The following is a 13,693-nucleotide window of genomic DNA, read 5'->3' as shown; positions in this document are numbered from 1 at the left end:
CTAGAAGCATGCACTGATAGCATTCATAGACATTTTGGTAACTGTAGCATAAAGGTTAGTAAAACAGGCTTGGGACCAGAAGGGTGCTGGTTTGATCCCCAGGACTGGCAGGATTATCTGTTACTAACATTCATCGACCTGCCAATGGTTTCAGGCCTCCAGTCCTCACTCATATACACCTAATGACTTATGTTTTTGTATGTGGTTGCTGAATTTGCTTATCACGGTCCGAAAATACATATAACTTAAAAATCGTAACTTTATAGCAGAAGGCAAAACTTCTAATGGACAACACTGGAAAAACATTTTATTCCAAATCATTTTGAAGCATTTCTATTGGTCATCATCAAATTGATGCAGCCATACACTGAAACAATGTAAAGAGCAGTTCCTGTGCTTGAATGATGTAGAAACATTAAATTAGTGGAGAAAAATGCACATACATGCCTTAGTTAGATGTGGATGTCTGTAAGGGTATGAGTTAAAGGAGTTAAAGGAGTACTTAAGCGCTGTTCAAACTAATCTTGATCTGAAGAATATGTATCATGTAGTTGGTTACCACTGATATCAATCAATCAAAACCTTATCGTCTTATACAGAAGTCAATGGACACTTGTCCATTCAGCACCCGGCTATTGGTGGCTAATATCTAAGTGTTTTGAGCCCCCAGGTTTGTTTTGTTGTTGTTCACTTCTAGGTAGTAGACCATTGTGCCAGAATTATTGCCTGTAGTTAATCAATTACTACAACAGTAATTTCAATGTACTTAGGATAGAAAACCAAATGACTTACAATACACTCATAACAGAGCAGAACAGAAGGCGCCTGCCATTTGGATTCTATTATGTGTATTTCCAATCAGCAAATCTTTAGTTCTTTTACAAAGAACATGAAATCATGTTGAGATTCTCGCCCATTATAATCAACCACACACTGCAAATGTACCAAACACAGATATGCTGGAAAACCACTGAAGTACTCCTTTAAAACAACCCTTCGTTTCTTTAACAGCTCTTCTGGACTGATCCCAACCCAGCCGAATATCTCATCAGAGCTTCCAGGGCTTCCATTCAGACCCTCTGAGCACTGAATGGGGTCAGTGTTGACTCTGCTTTAGCTTTTTATGGTTGATAGGCTGTAGGTAAAGAGCTTTTGGCTTGTCTTACTGAAGGGGACACTTGAATCAGAGAGGTTTCTCACAGAAAAAAAACTCCCCTCCCCCGATCTATTCACGTCTGGCTGTGCGAAAAGTGCCTGAATGTGGTATTCACAGTGTTTTGTTATGAGGGATTTGAGAGGTGAAGTGGTATTCATGCTCAGAAGAATCAGCTGAAGAGTGTTTGCGTTAAATGAGTGGCAGCGGGACTGAAATGAATGAAGCCACTGCTGTCAAAACAAGTAAAGATGTTGTAAAGATGCCTTACTATAGCAGAGGCATGAGAGCCATGAATAAAACACACAGACACACAGAGCATCTTGAAAGAGATCATATGGAGGCGGGCGGCTATACATACACTGTTATGTAAAATAAGTGCGATGTTTCTTGGCAGAGGTGTGTGTATGTGTGTGTGTGAGTGTTTGTGAAGACTTCCTGTTCTTGGTTCTCTAATTAAAGTATTAAAATTGGTGGATGTGACCTAATGAAATCATTTGCCAGCTGGCTAAGCCACATGAAAAGTGGAGATAATTAAAAAAAAGTCCTATAAATAGGGTGACATAAACACATGGACATATGAGCTCTTTCCGCTGTGTGAGGAAAAGTTATATAAGTGTGTATATAAATGATCTTCTAGACTATTTCCAGAGTAGTCTTTATTAGCTTTAGTAACCCATCACTTTCTTACAGTAAACAGCAGGCTATGAACATGCTGGAGTGAGGGACAGGTTGTTATTGTAATCCTACCCATACGTTTAAACTTATATGTGAGGTTTGACAGTGCTTTTTAAAGATGCTAAGGGGGTTTACTTTCAAATGTGCGGACTTCAGGTAGAGCAGTCTTTTGTAAGGCAGACCAGCTTTTATGGTAACAGACACTTGCCGGAATAAGCTGTCAGTGACACAGACATACATTAACATATATAAAGCCTTTTTCCAGCAAGTGTCACAGACATAGACCTATATAATCATATATAAAGCCTTTTTATAACGACTGTCAGTGACACAGACCATAATAAGGCTTATTATAAAGAGTTTCACTGATTGAAACCTACATAAACATTCATAAAGGCTTGTTCCAATAAGTTTTCCAGACATAGACCTACATAAACATTTATAAAGGCTTATTCCAACAGGTGTCACTGACTTAGACCTATATAACCATTTATAAAGGCTTATTCCAACAGATGTTAGACATAGACCTACATAAACATTTATGAAGCCTTGTTATAACTAGTGTTAGTGACAAATACCTACATAAACCTTACAAAGTCTTGTTATAACAGGCGTCAGTGATATAGACCTACATACACATTTGTAAAGCCTTGTTATAAGAGGTATCAGTGACATAGATCTATGTAAACATTTATAAAGATTTGTTATAACAAGTGTCAGCAACATAGACCTACATAAACATTTATAAAGCCATGTTATAAGAAGCATCAGTGACATAGATCTACGTAAACATTTATAAAGATTTGTTTTAATAAGTATCAGTAACATAAACCTACATAATCAATGATAAAGCCTTGTTATAACAAGCATCAGTGACACAGACCTACATAAACATTTACTAAGGCTTATTTCAACAAGCGTCAGTGACAAAGACCTGCATAAACATTTATAAAGCCTGGTTATAACAAGCATCAGTGACAAAGACCTACATAAACATTTTCTAAGGCTTATTTCTACAAGTGCCAGTGACATAGACCTGCATAAACATTGAAAAAGCCTAGGTATAACAAGCGTCAGTGACATAGACCTACAAAAACATTTAAAATGCCTTGTTATAACAAGCTTCAGTGACATAGACCCTATAGACCTACAAAAACATTTAAAGGCTTATTCCAATGATCAAACCACTTTCTAGGGGGGCATGGCATCAGACCTGACAAAAGAAGCCTTTATTGCAACTGACGGTTGTTGGAATAAGTCTGACATAAACCTTTCTAAATGTTAATTTGACTTATTCCAAGCATCACTTGTCATAACCCTTCCTGGGGTGAAATGACATCAGAATAGACAAAAGTAGCCTGATGCTTGTTGGAATAAGCTTTTAAAAATGGATCATGTAGCCTTATATACACAGTCTTTCACTAAAGTAGTACCAGGACCTTCTTTGTTACTATTATAATTATTATTATTGTTATTATTAATAATCTATCTGTATCTCCTCTCCCATGCCATACAAACAGTGGCTGAAATATGCAAATTAATCTTAATGAAACATAATTCATTTGAATACTTACTTGATAAACACAGTGGGAGTGGCTCTTTGTTTATGGTCTCTTAAGCCTTTGATACAAAGGCGAACGCCAATCCCACCTGAATCAGCGTAAATTAGACGCGCAATTAGGCGCACGAGCTGTGTTAGAATCCTAACTACTACTGGATGCCTATGCATGCACACGGCTTTCATTTGCACGTGCATCATCCTAGAGTAGTTAAATAGCCAGACAGAGGTCTATATTTAAATGCGGAAACCATCACTTGGTAACACACAACCCAGCCCTATCGCTTACCATTAAGATCCAGCGTAATGTGAGCGTGAGGGAGTTCTCAGGTATGCAAAGGTGTGTAATACTGTCAGATTACTTACCTGTAAAGACTTCCCTCAGTCAGAATCACTCCCTGCTTCGTTAAGGGGGGGGATAAAAACTTGGCTTCGCCTTCAGTCAGACGTGCAGGAGTGAAGTTCGCACCTGCAGCTGTCCGGGAGCGCAGGTGAGCGCAGCGGTGCTGTCCGCGGTGCTGAAGTGAACAATCCGTGGTGTTGAATGCGAAGGTGCCTTCGCCCACCTTGGCGAAGCTGGGGCGCACGTGCGCAACTTCGAGACGCGCACGAGAGGCAGGCGCGCGTCACGCAAACAAACTAGCCCACCAAGAAACGTAAAAGCAAAGAGCCACGCACGCGAGCGGTCTGCACGCGAATGAACTGATGAGCGTGGTCAGCAGAGGAGCTACTTCCTCTCGCTTTGCACCCCCGTGCGTCTTCCTCAGGTAGATTGCTTTGTGAGCTGTGAGCACGTTCAGCTGCTCGCTCTCATTGCTTCCCTCCTCTACACCCCCCCCCCCCCCCCCCCCCCTCAGCACCACCAGTACCAGCCCCCAGCACTCCAAAGCGATTTGGTGATACTATCCCATGTCACGAAGCTGCTGTTCAGGTCATTCATCCAGTTCTTTTGAAGAGCTGTGTGTTAACCACACATCTACACACATAATCTGAGTGTTGGTTTTTACAACATTTTAAAAAGAAACCAGAGCTGCCCGCTGTGGTTAGTGTTAATTAGGGGCTTCCGACTCACTGTCCATGTCCATGTCTTAAGGGAGGCACCCCCAGCGCCTCCTAATTTAGCCCTAATGTCTGCAAAAGGTGGAGCTTATGTGCAATGTGCATGTTCAGTGCATGTCCAAATGTATTCCGGCAACCTCACCCCCTTTACACACATATAAATATCCATGAAGAAGCACTCCAAATGGAATGGATGATCTACAGCAGCTACACATGAGATTAAAATCACCATGTCCAATGCTTAGCATCGGCTAGAGGGTTATAGAGCCCCCCAGCAGTGAGCTGTGAAGCAGTGGAACTGTGTTCTCTGGAGTGATGGTGCTCCATCCAATACTTTTGCATTTATGACACTTAGTAGACACCTCAGTCCAGAGGTAGGCGAATCTAGCATTCAGAGTCTTGCCCAAGGTCTCATATTGGTGTAACGAGGAATACTTGGCTAAATCTGATCTCAGGGAAGGCAGTCTGAGACACGCTGGGTCTGGGAATCTGGCTCCAGCTCCAGTCTGTACTGCGCAGACTGTGGTTGCAGATTTGGCCACGTCAGACAGTTTTGGCTTCATGTCTGAAGACCAGAGGGGAAGTGCACCACAGGCTCCATGTTTTCTACAGTCATTGGTTCAACCATACATGCTAATGTTGTGCATGCAACAGTGAACTGATGTCAGTAGTCATCAATTAGCATTTCTATAGCAATTTTACTCACTGCAACTCTTTGGGGGGACTTTACTCGCAGCTTAGAACCTGCTGCTGTATTTCAACAGCACTGCTGTTCAGCAAAGAGCAGAAATGGTGAAACAATGGTGCCGAGGCAGCTGGGTTAACAGCAATGCACACCTACAGTTCAGATGCTTTTTGTACATGCAGTACTGTGCTAATATAATGACAGTGTAGCCTACACACACTCACACACATACACACACACGCTCACACATACACATATGCAGCATCATATTGGACAATCTGTGGGTGGACTGAATGGATTTCACTGTGAATTCATAGTGTTTCACCATTTCACCTGTTTACATCAGACACCTGCCATGTTACCACTCCTGTAGAAGAGACAAAAAGACGCACACCAGACTGCAACAGTTCCTGGTATGCAGCATTCAGTGCCTTCCAAAAATGCTCCAAGGAAGGACAACCGGCGGCAGGGTCATGGGTGCCCAAGGCCTCAAAGATGGCCTCTTTTGGTTCCTTAAAGAACCAAGCTTGCAATAGAGATGTGTGAACAGTGTGAAGTGAGTTTACATGAAGTGAAGGTTCTCCAGGCCTATAAAAGGTTCTTTACACTCTATCTCTATTTCAAACACCGTCCCTTAAGGAACCAAAAGTGGTTCTTCTATGGCATCATAATGACCCTAATGGCTCTATAACCTCTGACACACTAGCCTGTCCAATCAGAACGGGCTGTCCAGCTTTTGTGAATGGAGTGCGATGATGGGAGGAAATCAGGCGTGGGAATGTGTGAGAATGTGGGAATGTGGAGAGGGACGTGTGTTGTTGAGAGGTGGGGCTCAAGGGGGCACAAAGCTTGCTCTGTTTGTCATACACCCCTCCTCTTTTCACTTTTTTTTTTTTTTACAACTACCAGCTCAGATATTTTGGGTAGAACACACACACACACATACATACATACACACACATTGTGTATAATTACAGTGGTCAAGGCTTGCTACGGGTTATGTAACCGATGCTCTGCTCTGCTAATACAAAGGCAACAATATTCTCCTGAAAGACAGTACAAGGCAATCTACACGATATGGACAAAAGTATTGAGACACATGCTCATTTATTGTTTCTTCCAAAATCAAGGCTGTCAAAGAGTTTATTCTGCTTTTGTTGGACCAACTGTCTCTAGTGTCCAGGAAAGAAGGCTTTTTACTAGATTTTGGAACTTAAAGTAGCTGAATGCATTTATTTAGAGAGGGTGTTCAGAAACAGCGTGCAATAAACCGATCAGCATGTCACTTGCCATTCCCCAGAAGAGCCAGGGAAGTTTTTTCCACACCTTCAAAGTTCTTAGAGAAAGACTTACCATCCGAGTCCTCCTAAACACATTCAATGATGTTGAGGTCTGGACTCTGGGTTGGCAGTTTGATTTGACTGTTTGCTTTTCTCAGTAGGATCTTCTTGATCACCTCCACGTCCTTTCTGATCCACTGTGTTGAGTTGTCTGCTCACAATGAAAGGAGGGATGCACACCTGTGGATGATTTTAGATCTGAAGCGAGAGTGGAGCTTGATTTTTCTCCTCTCTCTCAAAGATGAAAGCTTTACGTGCTGTGGAGCAGTGATGGTGGTATGCTAGGTCTGGCATGATTGTTGCAATGAATTTCTCTGTATGTTTGAGTTATTTCTTAAGGTCCTGTTTTCTTTGACGGGTGCTTTTCAAAATTACTTGTTGTACTGGGGCGCAGCCAGAATATAGATTGGCACAGCTGCACCCCCCTGCTTGCCTAATAATATTATTAGTTAATAATATTAATAATAACCGATAGCAACTGATGCCTTTGCTGGTTAAATTAATGTCTTTGCATTACTTGCCTCTGGAGAGACACTGGGGCATTATGGGAAATGTAGTTCTGCTTAGCAATCCAGGATTTGACTGGGCCACAGCAACACTTTCCTAGGACTTTCACATCCCAGCAAATTGAGCGTAATGACACCCCTGCCCTTTGACTTTCCTTTCTTTATGAAAGTGGGTTATCTTCTACTTGATCTTCTCAGAAAGATCTCCTGACGTGTACTTAATAGCAGTAATAACTGAAAAAGAAATATTGAAAGTTGTAAAGATGACATTAACTCTTGACTTGTAAAGGATGAACTGCCTGAAAAGTGAAATTGACTTCCTGGGGCTGACGAAATATTAAGTTAAATTCTGATGCTTTTCTTCCTCAAAGGAGCCAACGTCTCCTAAGAACTCATCCAGTTTAGTCTTTGTGAGTTAGAATTCACTTTCCATTAGAAACAGTACATTTGAAAGGGTCTATCTGTAAGGAGAGGGAAAGAAAAAGGCGTGAAGATAAGTTAGCAGTGGTTGTAAAGTGTCAGGACAGCAAATGATAAGGAACAAACGAACTTCTCAAACACAAAGCCTCCACAGCTGTCAGTCTGAGAGCTGTTAGCATGGCTGCTTGTGCCAATCAAACTATCAGTGCCATTATGACATCAGAGGATTAACTCAATTCAGCCAATCAAGATGACAGATGAAGCAGGCAGGCCGAAGGCCCCTCCTCCCACAGGCCAGATTGTCTATGTGATTGCGTGTTTGTCCATATTCTGTCTTCTGCAATAGGCAGGGTTTTAATCAACTCTCTCTGGCTGCCTGAGAATTGATTAAACAGTGGCATATTCATTGTATGAGTGAGTGTGTGTGTGTGTGTGTTCTGATGGCTGGTTGAGACACTTTGAAGTTGACTATGTAAACACGCCCACGTGTGGTCTTTAGAATGAACGAAAGAAAAGAAAGAAACTCTCCAGAGATCAGTCTATTGTTTTCACCAGATAAACAAAGGCTGCTGTACAGGATATGACAGTTAAAGGATAGAGGGGAGTGAGGGCGAAGTGGGCTGTGTTTGGGACATGTTTAGAGCGAGGGGCTTATGAATACAACATGCAAGACCTCTAAGATCATTTTACACCGTACAGACCCATCTTAGACTGATAGAAGCTGCCAAAGTGCACAGTACCTTTTCATTTATATTCATATCTATGTTATGCAATACTTTGGAGGGGGAGGGGGGGGGCACATATTGTCACTTTCAGATCAAACACTTGTATTTTTATACCTTTTGAAAGCCAGAGCTCTGGACTGATAGGAATGTGTATTTTTGACTGTTAAACCTCTGTTTTTGGTTAATTATATTCATTCTTTTGATTCTGTGCAGCCAATTAGCTGATTATTCATGGCTTACCTTCAAATGACCAATTTTTGGAGTCAGCATCAAATTTTGCCTGATTTCATACAATGAATCATCTTATCAGGGGGGTAAAAAGAACCAGGCCAGCTTAAAATGATGCAGTAACATGATAGCAGAGTGTTCTTTGAGTTAACTCAACTTAGTTTAGATTTAAAGTTCGTCTAACTCACATTTTTTTTTACTGTTGGTCAACAATACATATTGTGTTGAGCCTCAGAAACATAAGTAAATGAGCTGCGGCTTAAACGGATTAAATATTGTGTAAGACGTTCAGTCTGTAGCTCCTCCCTCTCAATTTATTTACGGTTTATTCCCATCTGCTGATTAGAACTCCTCAGATCACATGACATTCCCTAGACTGTGAGACTTTTTACAATGGAGCGCTGAGGCATTGCTTGAAATTTAACTTACAATCTTCTCACACTTGATGAGCAGCAGTTAGACCGTAGGGCCAGTCCAGAGCTGTGAAATGTCTCTACATAAAAACACAGTTCTGACTAAATTGACCTCTCTTTTTTTTTTTGACACAGAAATGTACATGGCATCACAGCTCTAGAGTGGAGCAACTGTCTAGCTGCATATTTGCAAGAGACAAGAGATCATAAGTTCATATCCCATCAATACCTTCAGACCTCCATGGTCAGAAGCCTGAAAATAGGAAGGCCCCCCACCATTTGATAAGGGGAGGTCTAACCTGCAGATGGAAGTAAACAATAAACAGATTGAGGGGGTGGAGCTACAGACGTAGCATCTTACACCATGACACTGATGAGTTTTAGGGCACTATTGAGTTGACTATTGATGTCAGACATTTTTCTCAGAATCGAGTGTCCGAACCCTAAAGAGGAAATTGAATATGATTTTAAGGGCATTATAATCTCCCACAATGCACTCCTAATTTATAGTAAACATCATAGCTCACGTCATCAGTTAAATGTGGACCAAAATGCATTGGGAGTGGGGTTGCTCATATAAGCCAGTGATAGTTACAAGCAACATAAGGGTCAATGGTTATTGCATGAGCTATTAAGCACTACATGTCCAAATGTTTGCGAACACACCTTCTAATGAATGCATTCAGCTACTTTAAGTTGCGCCCATTGCTGACACAGATGTGCAAATGCACACACACACAGCTTGTCTAGTCCATGTAGAGAAGTATCGGCAGTAGAATTGGACTCCTATTGGCACCATGGCTAATGTCAGGAATGGGCTAGAGGGGTATAAAGCCCTCCAGCATTGAGCTGTGGAGCAGTGAAATTGAGTTCTCTGAATGATGGTTGGTGCTTCGTCCAATACTGTTGGGATGAGTTGGGGATGAGGTGGTGGGGTGGTGATCATCCAACATTCTGATTTCATTAACGCTCTTGACACTGAATGCAATCAAATCCTTACAGCAATCCAGCTCCAAAATCTAATAAAAAGCTGCCATCTTCCCTGGACAGTAGGAACAGTTACTCCAACAAAAGCAGGATGAAATATTTTTGAATACCCTTGATTTTAGACGGAACAATAAATAAGCAGGTGTCCCAATATTTTTGTCCACATAGGTCATGTTAAATCCCCAAAAGGCCCCTTGGGGTTCCCCAAAGCTAAAAATCCCAGTTGCCTTTTACATTGTATGCATTTCATGATGAATGGACCAACAGAAGTGACCTAATTGACCAAAAGACTGTTCATTAAAGTTTTCCTCCTCATCCAAAGGTTTCGTTGTGACACTGATGATATTTTAAAAGTTTTTCATGTCGGTTTTAGAAAGAGGTGCCAGGAAAATGCTGTCACCCAATGGATGGTGGCCAGACATTATCTTTGAGAGTGTCTTGCTGACTGCAGTCATTTCTGACAGTTCTTAATTTGTAATGCTGACGCCTTTCAAAAAGACACATTGAGATGGCTTAACTTGTGATAGGAAGGGCAGCTGAGAGAGAGAGAGAGAGAGAGAGAGAGAGAGAGAGAGAGAGAAAGAGAGAGAGAGAGAGAAAGAGAGGCTCTTGAATTACTGTTCCTTCATCTCAAAGTAAAACAGGCCCAAACATTGCCCTGGACCGTGAACGACCATCAATCTCCAGCTAGACCATAAATCCTTCACTACAAGGTCTTTACCTGGATGGCTCTTTACCTCCTGGGATCATAGTTTAACATGAACCTGACTGCAAACACCTCCGTTCCCCTTCAAAGTGATGGCATCTTTCTCACACAAGTCAGAAGACCAGCCCCAGAACTTGCTCTCCGGTTTGAGTCATGGCAACAATTTCTACTTGAGCTTTCAGGCAGCCGTGCTTTTTTGGAGCTCAGCTTTTTTCAGTACAATTCCCCAGCCAGCTCTGGAAATAACCAGCTGGGTGCTGGAGTGGATGGGAAAATAGTGCTCTGACTCGGCAGAATTTGCCATCCTTTAGTGCCTTTCATTCAAAATTCCAGCACTGTATGGAGTCTCGAGCTTAAGTTGGAAATGAGCTGCTCATCTTCAGGGTCTTCTACTTCTTTAGTGGCTGTCGGGTTGATCTGGATCTAGAACAGCTTTCTACACATTTAAAGTAAAATATTGCTATATTGCTGACATTGTGCAGCCGGCAGCCTACCACCCAATAGCCATTTGCTACCAAAGTTTTAATAATGGTTCTTGGATGCAGTACCATAAAAGAACCATTTTCAGATGCTAAAAGCACATTTTTAAAAGTAAGACTAGAATTCTTAGAGTTCTAAAAGGCTCTGTACCAATTGAAGGTTTTCCTAGAACCATACGTTAAACCTGTAATCATTTAAATAATGTGATTTTTAACAGTGTAGATGTGGATTGTAACAATGTGAACAGCATTTCTACTGCATTCATTGGAAAGAAGCTTAGCCATACATCCAGGTAGCTATCGCCCAATAGTCATTGGGTGGACGTGGATCCAAACAGTGTTTACTGAAGGCCCAGTGCATCTCTTATTTACATTCTGGTGTCTCTAGTCTGTGTCTGATTGTGAGGGGGCTGCAGAGGGAAGGAACAAGCTGTGGCTGTCAGACGGCACAAAACCGTGGAGCTGTTTAAATATGGCAGATACCGAATCCCCTTCTGTTAACAACGCGATGAGCACACAGACCGGCAACAGCTGGTAAAAGTGTAAACGAGGAGGGGTATGGGGGGGATGAGAAGATGAAATGAAGGAGGTACGAAGAGAGAACAAGAGAAAGGCTAAGAGTTCTTTGGTGTATAAATAGTAGGTATGTGACTAGCTACAGTGTGAAAATGCTCAGATGCAGTTTTACAAGCCTATTTACCACCCTGTTACACTGGCCTTGCAATAAAACAAGATAATTTTCCTTTTATTATGGAATTGTGAAATATTTGATGATATTTGATTGATCTGCTCTGACTGGCTCATAGAAGCCATTATGTTTATAGAACTGTAATTAGTTTTATAATTATCAGGTGAAGAAAAGGTAAAACCAGTCAGCTAAGGTGAGATTTAATTTAGCATGGACTTAACTAAGCATTTGCTTCCCCAGCTTTCAGTTCAGGGTTTGTTTTTCTGTGTTTTTGACCTTTTGGTTTTGTTTTCTAAAATTTGTCTATGGATCTGCTTTTTCTATTCCTGCCAACCTTCTGTTGACCCCTGCCTACCCTGAATGTGGGAAAGCTCATTCAGCGATTGCAGCCTACCTCACTGTCCCACTAATTACAAATTACAAATCCACTCATTATCAGGATCAGGCTAATAAGGAGGAAAAAATTAAAATAAATAAAATCAAATCCTGGCCAGCACATGAAGTGAGATTTGTACTTCTGATCTTGACTAAAAGTAGGTGGGCTTGAGGGGTATAAAGCCCCAGCATTGAGCTGTGGAGCAGTGCAACTGTGTTCTCTGGGATAAGTTGGGGAGATGGGGATCAGTGGTGGGGTGATTATCATTCAACATCCTGACCTCACTAACGCTCTTGTCACTGAATGCAGCCAAATCCACACAGCAATGCTCCAAAATCTAGTAGAATGTCTTCCCTGGACAGTAGAGACAACAAATGCAGGATAAACAAAATAAGTTGAATGTCCTTGATTTCTGAAGAAACAATGAATGAGCAGGTGTCCCAATACCTTTGTCTGTGAAGTGTACATTATATGAAAAACTGCATGAGCGTATGGAACAGTGTTTGTTAGTTTAATTCAATCCCATTCAATTCTATTTGGTCCAAACAGAGTAGAGCTTCACATGAGCCACAAAACTGGGTTTAGAACTGAATTTTTGATTGTCTGTTTATGATCTCAGCAGCTTTCACATATTAATAAGACCATTTTCATTTTAAGGGCGATAATATTCTGTCATTTGGTCATTTTGTCCTGACTTTTCCAACACATAAACAGCTCTTCTGGGAGATAACGGAACTGGTAATAATGTCACTGTGAGAATTTCCCTCCTTGTCTTGAACTGAACTCAGGTTCCCACAGTCAGTCCACAGCATTGGAGCAGCCAGTCCTGACAGTACCATCACTAACTACTAGCTCGTTACACACAGTGTGAAAAATGTACACAATAAAACACAAGGGAGATGGTTCTCGCAAAGAACATCACGGCTGAAGGTCAGTGCTATGGATCATCACAGCTGTGATGTTCGGGGAAACACACAACCTTGATTGTTCCATGAAAACAAAAAAATAAAATCAAAGAAGCCCTGAATTTCATACTTTAATACTAAGTAAGTTCCTTCCACCAAAAAAGTAGTTTCACAACAAATGAGTTATTGCTGTTCAACTGTAACAATATCAGAACACCAGGACTGACTGAGTGGAGGTTCGCAAAGGTACCAGTTGAGCCCTGTACGCAGTCCGAGACAACTGCTGATACTGTATGGCTCACCTTTTGTGGTACTGACAGAGCCGTAGATCTGTCCAAGTATCAAGCTCAGATGTTAAAAACCAGGAGATCGGCCACTGGTTGAAATATGAATAGGCGTTCTCATAAGGCGCAACATTACGGCTGTTCACAGATAAAGCCAATCAGTTTGCTGGTTATGCCGCAAGAGGAGGGGGTCCACATGCTAGTGGGGAAAGCCCCCTTTGATGTGGAGATCTGTGCAAGCGCATTAGCTTGAACAAGCCTAAGCTGTTTATGAGGGTTTTGTCAGATTTTATCAGTGATTTAAAATCTAGGTTCTAAAACAGTAATTTGACCTTCAGTTTCCAGTAGTTTGGTCTCTCCTAATTCATAGAGAGGGAAGCCTGGGCAAGCCCAAAGGCAAGTCTGTTCACTCGGCGGCCATCATTGCACCGCCGCCGGGCAGTTATTTCTAGTTATGGCATAACTAGAACACTTCTCAACCAATCAGATTGTGGGGTCGCAAC

The 13,693-nt window shown here is 41.7% G+C and overlaps 1 protein-coding gene across 2 annotated transcripts in view; it reads right to left on the bottom strand.

Annotated features, from left to right (window-relative positions):
• Window positions 1–4,193, bottom strand: part of grm2b (glutamate receptor, metabotropic 2b) — a 35,026-nt gene extending 30,833 nt beyond the window's left edge. For both annotated transcript variants that reach the window (XM_072665480.1, XM_072665481.1), the window contains exon 1: window positions 3,756–4,193. The gene's annotated coding sequence lies outside the window, so the exon portion shown is untranslated. The remainder of the gene's footprint in view (window positions 1–3,755) is intronic.
• Window positions 4,194–13,693: the final 9,500 nt, after the last annotated feature.

Source organism: Salminus brasiliensis, chromosome 21 (genome assembly GCF_030463535.1).
Source record: "Salminus brasiliensis chromosome 21, fSalBra1.hap2, whole genome shotgun sequence".
In the NCBI taxonomy this organism is placed as follows: Eukaryota; Metazoa; Chordata; class Actinopteri; order Characiformes; family Bryconidae; genus Salminus; species Salminus brasiliensis.
This window is presented reverse-complemented; position numbering and strand designations above follow the sequence as displayed.